This window comes from Bos mutus, chromosome 28, assembly GCF_027580195.1.
Source record: "Bos mutus isolate GX-2022 chromosome 28, NWIPB_WYAK_1.1, whole genome shotgun sequence".
NCBI lineage: Eukaryota > Metazoa > Chordata > Mammalia > Artiodactyla > Bovidae > Bos > Bos mutus.
In genome coordinates, this window is record NC_091644.1 from 13,005,667 (window position 1) to 13,020,843 (window position 15,177).

Sequence of the window (15,177 nt, forward strand, 5' to 3'; positions counted from 1 at the left end):
TATTCTCATCTATTCATTAAAGCTAATCCCAGAAGGACCTCTATTTGAGGAAAGAAAAGTCATAAAGCTTTTTAAGACTAATTTAAGTTATTCTATATTCCTGAATGTGGTCCAACTACGAGCATATCTTAGTGAAAAATCAGAATTATGCATTTAAAAATAAACATGAAACAACATTCATCTGAATTAAGGTCGACTGGGCTTCATGCCATCTCACCACTTGCCAAGCCAAGGAGGAGAGCGAGCAAGAGATCCCTAGAGAGGGCCATCTTGGTTTCCCAGGGCTCATGACCTTTCTGATGGTGTGAGGATACTGAGCCTCATCTTTCTACCTGCCAGTGATGTTGGGCCCCATTTGGGCCAACTCCCCAGGCTGGCCAGAGGGCCTGACGGAAGCAGCAGGATATGCTCATTAGGGTGCCGGATTCTCTGTAGTAGGCCACGCAGTCTCCAAATCCAGTTACCAAACAGATTTTGGTAACTCCTCAGAAGTTTCATTTTACTTCTGATCCTAATCAGACAGATTTCAGAAGACTGTTTTCACAAGAAGACAATGAAACTGTTTATAATAGATTTTATTCAGAACTATAAAATACTTGATCCAAATTTTTTAAAAAATCCAAATTTACAAAATTGTTCCTATAGATCAGACATGCAGGATATTCCAGGTGAGACTGGCTACATAATTTGAAAGTCTACTTTTCCATAAGTTACTGCTGCTGCTGCTGCTAAGTCACTTCAGTCATGTTCGACTCTGTGCGACCCCATAGACGGCAGGCCCCAGGCTCCCGCGTCCCTGGGATTCTCCAGGCAAGAACACTGGAGTGGGTTGCCATTTCCTTCTCCACCATAAGTTACTAAGAATTTCAAAATGATGACAGCAGAGCGCTGAACCAAATGAGGGGCTCTTCTGAGCATGCACTTTGGGTGACAATGCAGGCCACACACTCAGCAAACCAGCCCTGGTTGCAAGGAATGAAAGGACTCAAGAACTTCACCTCCACACAGTCAAGGGGACACATGGTGGCCATGGGGTAGGAGTGGGGGTGCGCCTAGATTTGAGCTGCATTACTCTCTCTACGGCAGCACTAGTGAGTCAGTTCTTGGAAACTCAGCTGAGAAATCAAAGTGTGAAATTAAAAAAAAAAAATCTGTCTCTAAACTCCTTTGAAATGCAAACTGAAATGTTTGGCAGAGCATGGCTAAGGTGTGTATGAATACAACAGCCTGCTAGCAAAGTAGCACTTCTGAATTCCAGCCTGGGAAGAAGGGGTGTCGGGAATCTAGTAACGCCATTGTAATGATCAGCAGCAGCATTATTTATTGAACGTCCAGAACTGTACAAAGCCCTTCATTATTATTATTTTGGACAATATTATTTTAGGCAGTAATGTGAGTCAACCTGGTTTAAGTGTTGAGGCAACACCTATTTAACTGATCTACTGTTGTGACTTCTCAAATCATAAAACAGAATGCCTGTCCACTTATTCCAGGCTTTGTTTTCATTGTCTGGGATAAGCAAGTTCCAAAGTGAGGTCTCAAATTCGATCTGGTTCAACAGACCCAATTGGATCTAGACCTTCTGATAACAGATTACTTTTGATTTCTTAGCCTTCTACCACAATTGTAATTTATGAAAAAACAGGAGATTATCTAGTACCAAGGCAGTAACTGGAATATAAATTGAGAAAGTGAGAATCCAAACAGCAGGAGTCAGAGGTAAGCTTCCATCTCAGGCACTTGCTCATGAGCAGCATCACAATATCCGCACACACATCTCTTTAGATGTCTATGATCTCCTTTTTCTAGCACTGCTCCCCAAATTGCCATTTAATAATGTGTCTAAACATTCCCTGAATATTGTCCTTCATAACTCAACTCCTGCTGCTTACTGCTTCATTTGTGAAAAAGAACAATGTTCTGATTCATCACATGCATTCCCAGAACAGATAGCGATGTTACCAACACATCCTCTTGGCTTTGTCCTGTGAACCCACAGCAGAAACACATGATGAGAAGCAAGAAGTATGCTTATGGATATACGCCTCTGAGAAGAAGATCACAAGAAATGTGTTTCTCAGAATCATCCAGTTTGTTGCTCATACTTATGTGAAAGATAAAGCCTCTCCGTGAAACTGGCACATGGGTATTTAGATTTCTTTTTCACACCGCCCCCACTTTCCCCTAGTCTCACCTCAATTTGAGTTACCTACCCTAGAAACAAAAAAATTAGTCAGGGCCTCAGGAGCCAGACTGCTTGCATGTGGATCCCAGCACTGCCACTTACTGTTTGCATAGCCTTAACCTCTTTGTGCCTTATTTTTCTCATCTTTAAAATGGGACTGCTAATAGTACCTACTCATAGGAGGGCTTCCCTTGTGGCTCAGCTGGTAAAAAAAAAATCTGCCTGCAATGTGGGAGACCTGGGTTCGATCCCTGGGTTGAGAAGATCCCCTGGAGAAGAGAAAGACTACCCACTCCAGTATTCTGGCCTGAAGAATTCCATGGAGTATGGTCCATGGGGTCGCATTCAGACACAACTGAGCAACTTTCACTCACTCACTCACCTCATAGGACTGTTGAGATGATTGAATGAGCTAAGGTTGTAAAGTGATTTGTTCATTGTTGTTCAGTCGCTCAGTCGTGTCTAACTCTTTGTGACCCCATGGACTGCAGTATGCCAGGCTTCCCTGTCCTTCACCATCTCCTGGAGCTTGCTCAAACTCATGTCCATTGAGTTGGTGATGCCATTCAACTACCTCATCCTCTGTTGCCCCCTTTTTCTTTTGCCTTCCATCTTTCCCAACATCAGAGTCTTTTCAAATGAGTCGGCTCTTCACATCAGGTAGCCAAAGTACTGGAGCTTCAGTTTCACCATCAGTCCTTCCAATGAGTATTCAGGATTAATTTCCTTTAGGATTGACTGGTTTGATCTCCTTGGTATCCAAGGGACTCTCAAGAGTCTTCTTCAACACCACAGTTCAAAAGCATCAGTTCTTCAGTGCTCAAACTTCTTTATGGTCCAACTCTCAGATCCATACATGCCTACTGGAAAAACCATATCTTTGACTAGACAGACTTTTGTTGGCAAAGTAATGTCTCTGCTTTTTAATAAGCTGTCTAAGTTGGTCATAGCTTTCCTTCCAAGGAGCAAGTGTCTTTTAATTTCATGGCTGTAATCACCATCTGCAGTGATTTTGGAGCCCCTCAAAATAAAGTCAGCTACTGATTCCATTGTTCCCCCATCTATTGGCCATGAAGTGATGGGACCAGATGCCATGATCTTAGTTTTTTGAATGTTGAGTTTTAAGCTAACTTTTTCACTCTCCTCTTTCACCTTCATCAAGAGCCTCTTCAGTTCCTCTTCACTTTCTTCCATAAGGGTGGTGTCATCTGCATATCTGAAGTTATTGAAATTTCTCCTGGCAATCTTGATTCCAGCTTGTGCTTCATCCAGCCCAGTATTTTGCATGATGTACTCTGTATATAAGTTAAACAAGCAGGGTGACAATATATAGCCCTGATGTACTCCTTTCCCAATTTGGAACCGGTCCATTGTTCCATGTCTGGTTCTAACTGTTGCTTCTTGACCTGCACACAGGCTTCTCAGGAGACAAGTAAGGTGGTCTGGTATTCCCTTCTCTTGAAGAATTTTCCACAGTTTGTTGCGATCCACACAGTCAAAGATTTTAGTGCAGTGCTTGGCACATGGCAAGCTCCATACGCATTTAGTGTTATTAATCAATACATTTTGGGGCACTTACTAGAGCCTAGGCACTATTGTTCATGCTGAGGATCCAGTATTTGCTGGAAGAAGAAAGATGCGGTCCCATGCCCTCTTGGGGTTTGAACTGTCATTTTAGGGGGTGGTCACTGCCTCAGGCCAGTAGCTGTGTCAGTGGGCACCTGGACTCTAGCAGATAGGGATAACTAGTTTGAAGAACACAAAATAGTTTGAATGGGTGTGGAGAACTACACTGAAAAACCAGAGGAGTACAGCTGAGGGTGAGGATCTTTAGCTTTGTGAGACAGAGAGCTGACCTCTCTGCTTGCCAGAAATAACTGAACTTATGTGGCTAAGATGGGAGAGTAGGACCTTCTGGAAGAGGGAACCACACGATTTACTTTGCTAACTGTACTTGCCTGAAGGGCTGAACCCTTGAGGTGCGTTATGGAAAAGCCTGAGTTCTCAGGCAGCCCAGTGCCCTGTGATGTCAGTTACATAAACAGATTCCTCCTCTGTGACTCTCCTCCTCGAACTCCATTCCAGAGTCACCATGTAGACTGTTCGCAAGGAGACAGGCAGCCCGTAATCCACCCTGTGGCAGGTGAGCCAGCACCACTGTGGGCACGATGGATGGACTCAGAACACACTGCCACTGTCATAATCAGGCCAGGCAGGGCTGGGGTAGGGGAAAAAAAAAAAAACAAACAAAACATCAAATAGTTCTCATCCCTCGTGAGAGAAAAATACTAAAAATAAAAATCTACACCATGAAAACTAGCAAATATAAAAAATGACAGCTATGACATGGAAAATGACAATTTTAGAGCAATTATAAACGAAAGGCAAAGTGCCATTAAAGTTAAGGCAATGTTATTAAAAGATGTGTTAATTTTCAGTAAAATTTTCTATAAAAGACCAATTAGTTTAAAAGGCTTGACAGCATTAACTGTGAAACATAAGCTCTGGTAATTATACTTTGAAAAAATAAAAAAGAGAAGGATGCTGCAGCGTGTTGGAGACACGAGCGCAGAGGGACCTCCATGGAACGGGCTAGATGGCGCTGTGGGCTCAGATTTCCCTGTTGTAACTCACTGGTCCTTTCCCTAGCACTTCTGGGTTTACTCCCCAAAGTTCAGAAGCTAAGGGGCCACTCATGTGATCTGGGCCAGCTGATACTGGAGCTGAGAATGCAGAGAGAAAGCAGTGTTCTAAACTGGTTGCATTGTCAGCTGGTTGTTCTTTTTATAAGCTACCCTTTATTGAGTATTTGATGGGCTTCCCTGGTGGCGCAGTGGTAAAGAATCCGCCTGCCGATGCAGAAGACACAAAGGAGACTTGGGTTTGATCCCTGGGTCAAGAAGATGCCCTGGAGGAGGACATGGCACCCACTCCAGTATTCTTGCCTGGAAAATCCCATGGACAGAGCAGCCTGGCGGGCTGCGGTCCAGGGGGTTGCAAAGAGTCAGACATGACTGAGCACACTGAGCATTTGTTGTTCATTAAAATTACACAAAATATCTCAGTTAACACTATCCAATAATCTGGGTTTATTTGTTTCTAATCCCTTTTATATGGATAAGGAATCCAAAACCCAGAAAAGTTAGGCAACTTTCCTATTGTCATAGCCATTGCAAGAGATTTTAAATAATAGCAACTAAATTCTGAAGTCTGTACACAGATCTAGGGGTGCCATGTTGCCATACTTAGGTGAAAGTCTGCCCAGACCAGACGTGGAATCCGGACTTTGGCACTGGGAAGAGGGACTCCCATATTATTCAGATTACACCCGTGTCTGGATCCCAGGCACTGAGCAGAACCCTGGAGAATTCTGTTCTCTTTAGCGCCCCCAAAAACATGTGACACAGGAACAGCCATTGCAAAGTCTTCTGCTGAAAATGAGGGCTTCCCTGATGGCTCAGTTAGTAAGGAATTGCCTGCAATGCAGGAGACCCAGGTTCGATTCCTGGGTTGGGAAGATCTGCTGGAGAAGGGAAAGGCTACCCACTCCAGTATTCCAGCCTGGAGAATTCTGTGGACATTGTATGGTCCATGGGGTCGCAAAGAGTCGGACCTGAATGCATTCCTGGAGACTAGTCCTGGCCCGGTTTGGAGATTCTGTGCCAGACTTTCTCACAAGGCTTCTAGCACAAATATAGTGAACAGGCCCATGCAGAGCACAGGAAAAACTAGGAGTACAAAAGCTTAGGAGGCAAAGGAACACACCTGTGTGTTACAGAATTCTGTTTCTTCCATCTGGTGTCTCTGTTACCCAGGGAAAGAATGGTGCCTTCTGGGTCAGATGAGCTGTGGAGAGGTTTGTTCTAGCTGCCACATCCTCCATAGTAATAGTCTTTGATAACTGGCATTTGAAGTCCTAGCACCTGGTTTGCCCTCGTGATGCTTAAACTGTCACTTCCTAAGCAGAAAGCACTGGATAGAATGCTTAATTGCAGACCTGTCTATGTTCTGTGACTGGTACCCCAGCCCCATAAAGAAATTTGCCCCCTAAAATAACTGGACATCCTTTATCAGGGGAAGCATTGTCTTTCCACCAAGTTACTCAGATCACAAAGAGACGTTGAAACGTGCTCAGAGCACACCTGTATGTGATGTCAGAGGACTTCTCTGCAGCTGAATACTGAGGCACCAAAATGGGAGCAACAGAGCTCTCTGACAGGCGTCATTATACTCCGTCACAGCAGAAACTGTTACCTATAGCTCTGCTCCTTGATGCCTGGATGAAAAAATCAAGGAGAGAGATCTGGGATACAGTGCCAGCTCAGGGGCCAGAGAATTGTGTTCAATGTTGTGAGTGGTTCTAGAATTGTGCAGGGACCTCTGAAACCCTCTGACCCACCCTGAAATTATACCCCTTGATGGGCAATTTTGAAAGTGACACACTTTTGGAATAGCATACAATTTCAGTCCAAACCAAGAGCCAGGGATTAGTAGGTGCTCAATAAATGTCAGTGACTGATTGATCAAAAAGATTAAGCTGTTTCAGCGTAACTGATTTTAGCACAGCAAGGGAAACACTTTAAGGTCAAATCTTAAAGATTTGACAAAACAATAACCTTTCATGTTGACCTCCCTGACTTATTGTTGCAAAGCAGAACTTAGAGTGTTCTTTGTTTAAGAACCATCGACTGTTTTCCTTAGAAAATGAATTCCTGTTCCATGGGAAACTTTGGAAAGTGCAGATATATATAAAGAAGAAAATTTAAATAAATCATATTCCCAACACACAAAGATGAGCCTGGCTAGTATTTTGGTATATTTTCTTCCAGATGGTTAGATAAATATGGAATCATCCAGTTTTATATCTGGTTTTTTTTTTTTTTTTTGCTTTTCAGAGTTAGTATTTTTATCAGAGTATTTAATCATGTCATTTTCTTTGGAATCATTGTAATGGTCTCCATGTAGGACTTCCTGAGACTCAAACATATGGATGTCCCAGAATCTTGTTAAACATTATCTATTGTGGGACATTTCAGTTTTTAATCATTTTTATTATAAAAATAACTAACCCTGTGATAAGTATTATTGTACATAAATCTTTGAGCAAGAAGAAACTTATTACTTTGAGGTAAACTTACTGGGTTTTAAACAAATATGAACGTATTTAAAACTCTTGGTATCTATTGCCAGATTATCCCCCAGAAACAATTGTACCATTGCACCACCATCAGTGGTGTGTGCATGCCATCTCTTGCACTTTGGTGAGCAGTGATTATCATCTTCCTTAGGGGGTCCTTCAGTTGTGTTGGTGGTAGTTCTGAAGTATCTATAATTTTAACTTGTGTCTGCTGCTACTGCTGCTAAGTCACTTCAGTCCTGTCTGACTCTGTGCGACCCCGTAGACGGCAGCCCACCAGGCTCCCCCATCCCTGGGATTCTCCAGGCAAGAACACTGGAGTGGGTTGCCATTTCCTTCTCTGATGCATGAAAGTGAAAAGTGAAAGTGAAGTCGCTCAGTCGTGTCCGACCCTCAGCTACCCCATGGACTGCAGCCTTCCAGGCTCCTCCATCCATGGGACTTTCCAGGCAAGAGTACTGGAGTGGGGTGCCATTGCCTTCTCTATAACCATGTAAATGCATATGGTCTTTTGTGAATTTTTCTATAGATTTTATGCCTGAATTCTGCTTGCTGAACAAAAGAAGTCATCAAGTATCCTGTTAGTGTGTTAGTCGCTCAGTCGTGTCCGACTCTTTGTGACCCCATGGACTGTAGCCCAGCAGGCTCCTCTGTCCATGGAATTTCCCTGAGATAGGTTAAATATTCAGCTATATTTTCACCAGGTTGTTTGTGGTTATATTTTCTGCCTTTAACTATTTTATAACATTTACCTCCCCCGCACCACAACTTTGTTGAGATATCATTGATTTATATCATTGAGTTATAACATTATAACATAAGTTTAAGGTGTACAATGATATATGTATATATTGTGAAATGATTACAACAGTAAAGTTAGTTAATACATCCATCACCTCCCAGTTACAATTTTTTCTTGCTGTTGCTGAGAACTGTAAAAATCTACTCTCTTAAGCAGTTTTCAAATACATAGTACAGTATTGTAAACTTTATACACTGTGTTATAGTGTGCCATATCTCCAGAATTTATTAATTATATCCTATGACCACTTTCACCCATTTCTCCCAGCCCCCACCTCCTGCCCCTGGCAACAACCAGTCTGTTCTCACTTTCTATAGGATCGGTTTTTTTTAGATTTCATATATAAGTAAGAGTATAAATTATATTTCTCTGACTTACTTCACTTAGCTTCATGCTCTCAGAATTCATCCATGTTGTTGCATAGGGCAAGATTTCCTCCGTTTACAGCTAAATATTCCATTGTGTATGTATCTGCCACATTTTATCAGTTCATCTCTCAGTGAGCACTTAGACTGTTTCCATGTCTTAGCTATTGTAAACAATGCCGCAGTGAACATAGGGATGAAAAAGATATCTCTTTGAGATAGTTATTTCTTCTCCTGTGGATATATATCCAGAAGTGGAATTGCTTGGTCGTATGGTAGCTATATTTGTAATTTCTCAAGGAACCAGCATACTGTTCTCCATAGTGGCGGTATCAGCTTACATTCCCACTGGCACTTTACAAAGGTTTCCTTTTCTTCACAACCTCACCAACACTTATTTCTCATATTTTTGACAGTAGTCATTCTAACAGGTATGAGATGATGTCTTACCACAGTTTTGATTTGCATTTTCCTTATGACTAGTGATGTTGAACATCTTTTATAAAGTACCTGTTGGCTATTTGAATATCTTCTTTGGAAGAATGTCTATTCCATTCCTTTATCCATTTTTTAATCAAATTTTGGGATTTTTTTTTTCCAATGAGTTGTATAAATTCCATTTGCTTCCTCTCTTAGAAATTTAAGTAAATGTATTTTCATAGTAGGAAATATATAAAATGAATTATAGGAAAAAATGAAAATGGATCAGAATTCTGTTTGTTACCAGGAATTAATTTCCATGTAAAATTTTGGGGTACTAAATATTTAATATTTACATAATATTAAATATTTTTATATGACTATATATCTTTGGAGGTCTGCACTTTTAACATGAGTTTAACATGAGATCTTAGTGATTTTTGGATCCTGCTTTTTTTAATATATTTTAATATTATGTCATGTAATTGTTACCATGCCATTAAATACTCTCTGAAAGCATAATATTAATATCTGTACAATGTAAGTCACATAAGTATATCATTATTATTTAATCACTTCCATATTGTTGAAAAAAATTTTCCAGATAGCAATTTCCCCTAAATCATTTGTTGAGTAAACGTCCCTTCTCCATGGTGTGTCATGCTTTCCTTATTGTATTAAGAAATGGAACAGCATTTTTTATAAAGGGCCAGATGGTGAGTATTTTAGGCTTTTGAGAGCCATATAGACTCTGTTGACAATATTCAATTCTGCCATTACAGCACAAAAACTGTTAGTAAACAAGTGGGATGTGTGCATCTCAATAAAACTTTATTAAAAAAAACAAAAACAGCTGGCAGTCTACATTTTTCCCATGGCCTTGATTTGCTAACTCCTGTATTAAGGTCATATAACTACTAGAGTATGGTTCTCAAAACTTTGAAAGACAGTTACATAAACTGTTTCCAGAGGAAATTTAGCATAATTTTATCAAGTTTAAAAATGTATCAATTCACTAAATATCCTCTTGCTACTTCATTAATTGATGCTTTATTATTTCAACCTTCTATTTTTCTCAAATAAAAAAGAACAACCAAAAACAATTATTTTAAATGCTTAGAATTATTAGTTGACATTCTTTTCTATTCAATGATAAAAGCAGTTAAGGTTCTGAATTTGTCTCTGTAGCTTTGGCCTCAATCCATGACGTTTTTGTGTGTTATTTTCAAATAGTCTTTAATTTTTTAATACTCTATATTCTTGAGTTTTATTTCCATCTTGACCTGTAATTATTTAGGATACTTTTAAAAAACTTTGAAGTATTGGGTTATTTACTTTTCTTTCTACTATTATGTTTATTTTTAAAATATAGGCCATACATCTTATATTTTAGTATGTATATTGAGATTTTATACTTTGGGCCATTGATCATGATTTGTTAGCATTACTTGGAAGCTAACTAAAAATGTTGTAAAGTTTAGCACAAATGTACTTAATGCCCATATTATATCCTTCATTTCCTTATACTTCTGGTCTGTTTGAGCTGTGAAAACAAGAAACACAATGATATTTCACATATCCCTTTTACATATGACTCTCAATCCGTATTTATTTTACTATAATGATTAATTAGTTTTGTTGTCTATATTTTGGTTCTAATATTTTCTCCATAAATGTTATATATTTTTTGTAAATTTTAACTACATGAACATGTAGTTAATTTGATAATAAAAATTAAAAAATTTTTCCTTTAAATATACTTTCCTTTGCTCTGTGTGTGTGTGTGTGTGTGTGTGTGTGTGTGTTTTTCCTGTCTCTGAAGATACCAGAGTTTGATTTTGATTGTAGTTTTTGAACAAGTTTGAGAACTTTGCCATTTTATCAAATCATTTAGCTCATTTATGTTTAGTTATATAATCTATAATGCTAAAATTTGCATTATACTTTATGCTCTGATAATTGTGTCCTTTATTATCTATCCTTGGGCATTAGTCTATTTTTGTATGCTTATTTTCTCTAATGATGTGTAAATTATACATTCTGTTTTTAACTCTAGTTAGTGGATACCATATACTCTATAAATGTACTTGAAGCTACATTTTATTTATATTATTATCTAGAAAATTTAGTAGCTCTTGATTTCTTCCTCTATATGATCAGGGAATTTACATGTGTCTTTACTTCCATCCTCCTTTCTCCTACCTCATTTTTCTGACTTTTAAAAATGATTTAATATTACTGATAGATAATTTTGTCATATTTTTTCTTTCAAGAATTACTTTTGACATTTACATTGTTTGATAATAATATATCCTTCAAGAATTCCATGTTTTAATATATTTCACCAGTATTTTTAAGTAAAGTTTGCTCATTTTTGTCCATTTTAAAATTTGGGTTACTTTTCTTTATGTTGTTGAATTGTAATATTTTTAAATATATATTTGGATACTAGGTCCTTATGGGATATATGGTTTGCAAATATTTTCTCTCACTCTGTAGGATTTCTTTTCACTTTCTGGATAGTGTGATTTGTGCACAGACAGTTCTCACTGTGATGAAGTTTAATTTACCTATTTTTTTCTTTTGTTGCCTATGCTTTGAGTGTCATATTTAAGAATCAGTTTTCAAATCAAAAGCATAGTGCTTTACTTCTGTGTTTTCTTCTAAGTGTTTCATTGTTTTATCTTTTATATTCAGGTCTTTAATCCATTTTGAATTAACTTTTGCATAGGGTGTGAGGTAGGGATCCAAATTTATTCTTCTGAATGTGGATACCCAGCTGTGGTAGCAATATTTGATTAGGAGTCTATATTCTTCCTCTGTAGAATGATCTTGGAAGCTTTGTTGAAAAATCAACTGAGGCAAAGCGTATGAGTTTATCTCTGGATTCTCAATTTGATTCCAGTGGTCCATAAGTCTATCCTTAGGGCAATACCATACTCTCTTGATTATAGTAGCTTTATGGTGTGCTCCAAAATCAGGAAGTGTGAGTCCTCCAGTTTTGTTTTTCCTTTTCAAGATGGTTTGGTTATTTAGGGCTCCTTGCAATTTCACAGGAATTTTAAAGTGAGCTTCTTCACTTCTATAAAAACGGTCTTTGGGATTTTGATAGCAATTGGAATAAATCTATAGATTGTTTGGGGGAATATTGCTATCTTAAGAATAGTAAGTCTTACAATCTATCAAGTTAAGATGTCCTTCCATTTATTTATATTTTCTTTATTTCAACAATATTTTGTAGTTTCCAGTGTACTAATCTTATATCTCCTTGGTTAAATTTATTCCTCAGTATTTTATTCTTTGTGATGCTATTGTAATAAGAATTGTTTTCTTAATTTCATTCTTATGTTTTTCATTGGACGTGCATGGATTCACAAATGATTGGCTTTGTATTCTGCAATCTTAGTGAATTCATTTATTACCGAGAATACCATTTTAGTGGATTCTTTAGGATTTTCTATATACAAGATCATGTCCCCTGTGAATACAGATAATTTTTCTTCTTCAGTTTTTATATAGATACCTTTATTTCTTTCTAGCCCTGGCTAAGACCTCCAGTGCTGTGCTTAATAGAAGTGGTGAGAGCTGCTTCTTCGTCTTGTTCCTAATGTAAAAGGAAAGCTTCCAATCTTTCACCTATAAGTCTGATGTTTTAATATAGTCCTTTTTCAGATTGAGGAAATTCCCTTCCATTTCTAGTTTTTTGAGTGTGTTTATCATGAAAAAGCATTGGATCCTTTTCAGGCATTTTTAAATTATATTTTTTTTTTTTAATTTTAATTGGAGGCTAATTACTTTACAATATTGTATTGGTTTTGCCATACATCAACATGAATCTGCCACGGGTATACACGTGTTCCCAATCCTGAACCCCCCTCCCACTTCCCTCCCGATACCATCCCTCTGGGTCATCCCAGTGCACCAGCCCCAAGCATCCTGTATCCTGCATCGAACCTGGACTGGCGATTTGTTTCTTATATGATATTATACATGTTTCAATGCCATTCTCCCAAATATATTCTTTTTAATTTCAATATCTTACATTTTAAAAGAATTGAGTAAGTTGTATGAAGTCAGCTTTCTTATCATCTGATTTTTTGTTTGTTAGAGATACTCATTATTTTTTTAATTGATTTTTATTCTAAAACATATGCTTCCTAAATTTTTCTTTTACTTCTTCCAGTTCTTCCAGTAAATATTAAAAAATATTTATATTAGCTATTTCTCTCTGTACATTTGAGCAAGACAGAGGTCCATTTTTCACCACGAGGTCATTAGTGTTCTGCCGTCCACACTTCATACTGGCTAACTCCTCCCTGGGTGTTGATCTAGAAGGATAATTATAGCACAAAAGCCTTTGTCAAAGTTCTGTGTCGGGCACTCCCTCATTTAATGCGCCGCAGAGCTGAGGTCAGGTGAGGGGGCTTCTGCTTCTGACAATGGTCTATTGAATATAGAGAAGACAATTTACCTCTGACGACGTTGGGATATGTGTTTATATGTGTGCCCAGAACCAGTTTCCATGAGAGTTCACCTATGGTGGCCCACGTGGCTCTGGTCACCACTCAGCATGTAGTCCCTATTAACCCTTGCTGGCTCTTTGCAAAGTCTAAATGGAGTCTTAGCATGGAGGCAGCCTGAGAAGTGCAGATTCAAGGGTGAAATGAATGGCCTTGGTTTGTAGCCCCACCCCTCTACCCCACCAAAAAAAAAAAAAAGCCAGAAAAGACTTTTTGAAAGGGAAAATTGGTCATGAATTGACCTGTCTTTCATCAACAAAGGCCCAAGTTTCTTTTTTAAATTTTTTATTTTGTGTTGGGGTAGAGCAATGTTGTGATGATTTCAGGTGAACAGAAAAGGGACTCTGCCATATATTTTTGGTTATTTGTTCTTCCCCAAACTTCCCTCTCATCCAGGCTGCCATATAACATTGAGCAGAGTTCCATGTACTAAACACTAGGTGACAAAGGCCCGAGTTTCTGGTATCAGTCCCAAAAGTATTTTTCAGTGCTCCCTGTGCACGAAACACTTTTCTAAGTGCCTCACAGGTATCAGTTATATAGTCCTTGTAACCCACTCTCAGAGAAGGCAATGGCACCCCACTCCAGTACTTTTGCCTGGAAAATCCCATGGACGGAGGAGCCTGGTAGGCTGCAGTCCATGGGGTCGCTAGGAGTTGGACACAATTGAGCGACTTCATTTTCACTTTTCACTTTCATGCATTAGAGAAGGAAATGGCAACCCACTTCAGTGTTCTTGCATGGAGAATCCCAGGGACGGGGGAGCCTGGTGGGCTTCCGTCTGTGGGGTCACACAGAGTCAGACACGACTGAAGCGACTTAGCAGCAGCAGCAACCCACTCTATTATATTTTATAGATCATGACACTGAGGCACAAAAATGAGAAATAACTTTCCAAAGTCATGCAGCTACTAAGCGGCGAGGTCAGCGCTGAACCCCTAGCCTGCCTCTCACCCCTTAACCACACCAGCAATAGTTCCTCCTTCAGCTTCTCTGACCCCCAGGGGGCATCTAAGCTCTGGCAGATGATACCTTCTCCTTAGGGCCTGACTGGTTTTGAATCACATTCCTAGTTTCCTGTTGCTGTTGAAATTTTGCATCACTTTGGGTGCTTTTGTGAGTACTTCAATAACCTAGGGATTCTAGCCTCACTAGCAGCTACCATTTTAACTCAGAAGTCCTCCTGGAATTCTTTGCATATAAACTTGATCTTAATGATGGTGCTTATTTTACGGATGAGAAAATCAAAGACCAGAAAGATTAGACAACCTCCCCCGAGACATAGAATTATGATGGCCAAACTGTAGAGAACTCATCCTTTACCTGGTTTGTTACCCACTAGATTTTTGCCAGGTGAACTGTCCAAAAAACTGCTGAAGTAAAAATGCAGCTGTCTTGCCTAACCTGCTTCAAAAGATCCATCCATCCTCAAAAGCCACAGGCAAACTTTAGCTTGATATTATTTAGCCTGTTTGATTTCTTCTTACACTGGAAAATGGAAAACAGACCCTTAACTGAGATTTTCCTCAAATTAGGCTGTGTGAAAAATGCCTTTTTGAGCTCTTTTATTTGACATCCTATTAATTTTTTAAAACTCCTATTGTTTTGTTCCTGACAGAATGTTTCAGATGTGAGACAAATGTACACATTGAGGGAAACTTCCTTAATAAGCTATGTTCGCCTCAGACCACAGAGGTTACTTAAAAATACCAGGGTATCCACCTTGTCATACATTTATCTGGCATATT

At 39.0% G+C, this 15,177-nt stretch overlaps 1 protein-coding gene across 12 annotated transcripts in view; it reads left to right on the top strand.

Annotated features, from left to right (window-relative positions):
• Window positions 1-15,177, top strand: part of KCNMA1 (potassium calcium-activated channel subfamily M alpha 1) — a 780,456-nt gene that overhangs the window by 743,713 nt on the left and 21,566 nt on the right. The window lies entirely within an intron of this gene.